The 4,761-nt window shown below is 43.7% G+C and overlaps 1 pseudogene; it reads left to right on the top strand.

Moving 5' to 3' along the window:
* The first annotated feature begins 3,112 nt into the window (after positions 1-3,112).
* On the top strand, positions 3,113-4,212 carry LOC147462016 (uncharacterized; annotated as a pseudogene).
* The last annotated feature ends 549 nt before the right edge of the window (positions 4,213-4,761 follow it).

Raw genomic sequence — 4,761 nt, forward strand, 5'->3', positions numbered from 1 at the left:
TCTCTTGGCTGAGTCTAACCAAGAAGTAGGAGAAACACAACAAGAGGTAATTTGACCACAGAGAATTACCTTGCTGGCGCCTTGTAAAGTGGACCATTGATCCTTATGGGTGGGATCGTATGGGACCCCTTCCCATTGTCCAAATGTGCACATGTGCCATATGTGAGTGCCGAGGTTAGCCATTTCCACCAATGCAGCCCACTCTTAAACTCTCGCCTTTGTTTAAAAAGGTTCATTTCTTGCTTTCTAATCTCTATGGGTTGCCCCTCTTGTGAGATTTAGTATTCAACTTTGTTGTACACACCCATTTTGCGTCTTTCCCTCGACACAAATAAAGTCGCTCTCTCCCTCATCAAGGACCGCTAAACTTGCATCCTTAGGGTTTCCCAAAAGCTTCACCTCGAGATGCATCCCCCCCCCATCTCCACATACCTGCAAAGACGACCTCTACATTTGGATTACTTCTACATTTGAATTTTCATAGATTTTCTATGCTCTCGTTTATGAAGGAGTTGACGCACACATCACAAGAACTTCACGACACATTCCCAAATGAAAAAAGGGTCTTTTTTTCATATAATTTACCACGTTCAAGCTATGCTACTAGTAAAATACACCCATGTTGGAAAATGTGATTTGTAGTTGACGGCGGGAGGATGACGATGATAAGGCATGCATCCCCTTTATATGTTTGATAAGAGTGCGTTGCTAGAAGGCGTAACCCACAAGTCACATTACGAACTCTATGTAGTTGAGTCCAACTCTCCAGCTTCTGTAGCACGACAGTGATTTCCATTTCTAGCCAAGCTGCACCTTCCTGTTCTTAAATGCTGAAAAACTCACGGGGGGGAGAGAGAGAGAGAGAGACTGCATAGCAAGGAGCCTGCCCATGCCTTGCCTTGCTTTTGCATATGCGAGGGTCTCGTCACCAGTCTAGTCCACACACACACACACACACACACACAGGGATAGAGAGAGAGAGAGAGAGAGAGAGGCTTAGAGTACCCCCATCCCGCCCACGCAAAATAGAGAGAGAGAGAGAGAGAGAGAGAGAGAGAGAGGCTTAGAGTAGCCCCATCCCCCCATGCAAAATAGAGAGAGAGAGAGAGAGAGAGAGAGAGAGAGAGAGAGAGGAGCACCCTCCCATAGCTCTTACAAGCTCCACCCACGGTAGTTGTCAGCACTTGCATCGGCCCACATGCAAGATGTCGCCTACACTCACATCCTCCAACCACCCTCTCTATCGCCTCTCTTGTCCAGATGGAAAGTGCAAAATAGAGGGATTTGGTGAGATTTCCTTCAAACAAAATGGGCACCACCCTACTCTCCTCATTAACAAAAAAAAGTTGCTTAGTGTGGCTTGCCCTCAGTTACTCAGTAGTGCCCTCTCTCAATGGCCTGCTACTCGTGGTATCATATGCGAACATCTCGGAGAAGCTTGCACAATAGCCCTCAGCGGTCGGGTAGCCTTAGGCTCGGAAGGGCACCAGGGTCGACCGGGCCCCTCTCTCTATCTCTCTGTCTTGTTTTTAATTATGTACATCTCCTAATGGTCATTTTGCAGGCCTCGTGATTTCATCACTTTTTTGGCCTGCCCAAAGGGCTAAGGCCATAGTGATGTGTTCCCTTTTTGGCCTGCTCAAAGGGAAAAGGCTATAAAGATGCTTTCTTTTGGCCTTCCCAAAGGGCTAAGGCCATAGTGATGTGTTCCCTTTTTGTTAGTGAAAAATCTCATATGTAAATTTTTGGCCTGTTCAAAGGGCAAAGGCTATAGAGATGCCTTCTCTTTTTGCTAACTAAAATAGGAAAAATGATTGAGTTGTATTTTCAAGCATTTTTTGATAGGCCAAAAATGTTGATTGGTTGAAAGAAGATAGTGGGCACTCATTTAAATGGAGAGTGTGTAAATCTAACGATGGACATGTCTTGAGTTTCCAAATATGGTGAATGTTCATTGCTCATTTACAAAGGAAAGGATATATATATAAAATATATATTAGTTTAAAAAGACAGGGGTGGTTGTCCATGTGTTTGCAAGCACACATGTTTGAAAGGGTGCGCACATGAGCCTGAGAGTCCACCACTGCAGCTAAAAATCGTGACCTAGCTGGAATCTTACTGCCGCTGCGTCAAATGCGTTTAAGTAGGGCTTGCTACACAGTTAGCCGCTGCAGCCCTACATTCCAGGTGCTAAGCAAAATAAGAGAGAGAGATTTACATGGGTTAAGTGCTCTCATGTGCGCGAAAGGGCTTCTGCGGTAACCTCCTTAATTCCGGACTGAAGTACTATCTGTGTTTTGAAGATCTCATATTCATAGCCTTTGATGCCCCTCTCTTTCTTTTCCTCTGTGAAATGATATATATATATAACGTTTTCATGAGTGGTGGGATGGGTATTATCGCATCGGGTCGCAGATGATGGGATTGCAGTCAAGACTATGTTAGGGTTATGAGAGATTTTTGACTATGCACTCCTCCATAGCGCTACATTTGGGATGGCCTCTCCAGCCATGGAACCTCTTTGTGTGTGGGATCTTCCCCCCTATGCCATGATGTTGCACTGCCTGCTTGGACTATCGGAGGTGCTATCCATGAAGAGCTTATTGCTAGTTTCTCTCATGTGAGTGAGCTGTGTTTTTTTAGGCTACCTTATTTTCCCTCTTAGATAGAGCATGCATCTAGGTGTTTTTCTTTCTTGCTTGTTACAGGACAGTTAACTGAAGGTCGACGATAGGGCAAGGTGTTGATTACCATCCTCCAACATTTCCACAGAGGGTCTGTTCTTTGAATGAGGGACCGCAAGGCCTTTTTGCATGCGATATGCCGCCCATCCACTTTCGTTGTAAGTGTGCTATTTGGGATGTGAAAGGAGCCTGTGAGGGTGGCTTGTTATCCACTCATGGCTAGTTCAAGAACTTCAGCCCTCAAGGCCTCGGATGCATGGGCATACCTCTGGTTGTGGTCCCCCCAAGTCTGACATCGTCGACATGTTGACCTAGCTTGCCTCAGATCACATTATCCCTGCCTTGCTGCATTACTGGTCCCAAGCTTGTTATTTGTGTCTCAACTTGTCAATCCCTCTCAGTGGGTGCAAGCCTACACTCAAAATCTCATGATCATCTTGCTTGGAGAACACGCAGCAAAGGCAACTTGGATATTTGTCTGTGTTTTTGAGGTTAGTGGTGTGGCGAGGTTTCTCTTATTGAAATCTTGGTATAACGCTTTGTCTGTTGTGCATTTATTGTTAAGGATATAAAGCACAACACAGTGATAAGGAATCCCAAAAGCCATTATCTAGAGTTGCATCACTCTCTCTCTCTCTCTCTCTCTCTCTCTCTCTCTCTCTCTCTCTCTCTCTCTCTCTCCCCCCCATCACAAGCATGGGCCACTGGATGTGTGTGTGTGTGTGTTGTGGCCATGACCACCATGCTAGACATCTAGCAACATTGCCAACGTGGCGGTTCCCATGTGTGCCATGCCAAACTAACACTCTCCAATGCTTTCTCGGTTTGTACACTTCTCTGCAAACACACTCTCAAATTCTCCTTCGATCGCTCCTTTAGGACATCCTTAGAATCTGCAAGTTGTCGTTCAACCATTTGATTGAGTTTTGAGGCAAGTCTCTAGTTCTCGCTTGTTGGTTGGGACTTCGGGGCTCCAGAGTCTAAGTTCCCTTGCAAATCAACACTCATGAGATCAGTGTGGCAAACCTTGTTTGATATTTTTCAATTGTTGATGAAGGTGGGATTAAGATTAGCTGAACTGCAGGTTTTGTGTAGCGGCTCTAGCCATTGTGCAAAGTGGGGGGGAGGTAAGTAGAAAGTGGGCTAGGTAGGGTCCATGCATAAGGGCATTAGCTCATGGAGGAACACTCTGCCCAGTTGTAAAGCTCTTGCCTTTTGATAATGTGTCATTTCCATTTTTGAAACTCTTATGCTCATGCTTAAGTTTGTTTGTTGTCCACAGATTTTGACCATTCGTGGACCTTTTCACTCCTCTTGGTAAGTGTGAAGCAAATTGCATTTTGTTTAGTTATGTTCTCACTGCCGGTGGATTTTTATTGTTCTCCTGTAGCAAGCTTGCAAGAGTCGGCACAAAGGCTCTAGGGAGTAGTGATGCGGTGCTCCACACATCAATAACACTCTGCCTGTTTTTTGTGATGTGACTGCTTCAATGTTCTTCCCCTTCTTGCAACTTAGTCTAAATTTTTAGTATCCTTTCAGATGTTTTTGGCTCATGTTAATTGGGGTTCTCAAATGTTACTTAATCTGAGTTACTTAGTCTTCTTTGGTTCTCAAAAAGTGGGGTTTTTTTGCTAGTTTTTTATGCTCAAAAGTCAAGGTTGAATTTGAATTGCTTTGTGTATTGTTGTGCCATGTTGTTGCACAAAAATTGCTCATGTAATTTTATTTTTTTTTAAAGCCTAATGCTCAAGCTCATGTTTGTATGGTTAATTTGTGTTTCTATTTTGTGTTTGATTGTTGTTAGGGCTCTAATGGTTGTGCTTGTTGCCTAATTTAAGTCACGAAGTTGTGGCTATGGGAATTTTTGCCACCTTATTGTTTTGAATGAAGGTTGTCTATAGTTAACCTAATGATATATATAAATTTTTTAATAATATGAAGGTTGTCTATAGTTAACCTAATGATATATATAAATTTTTAAAATATATGCAGGTAAAGGGAAGCATAGGGATCCAAGGCTGAGGCTGTAGCTAGTTCTCATTGCTTGCAATGCTAGCCCAATAACGCATAGAAAATG

This window comes from Adiantum capillus-veneris, chromosome 3, assembly GCF_014529385.1.
Source record: "Adiantum capillus-veneris isolate H3 chromosome 3, ASM1452938v2, whole genome shotgun sequence".
Taxonomy (NCBI): Eukaryota; Viridiplantae; Streptophyta; class Polypodiopsida; order Polypodiales; family Pteridaceae; genus Adiantum; species Adiantum capillus-veneris.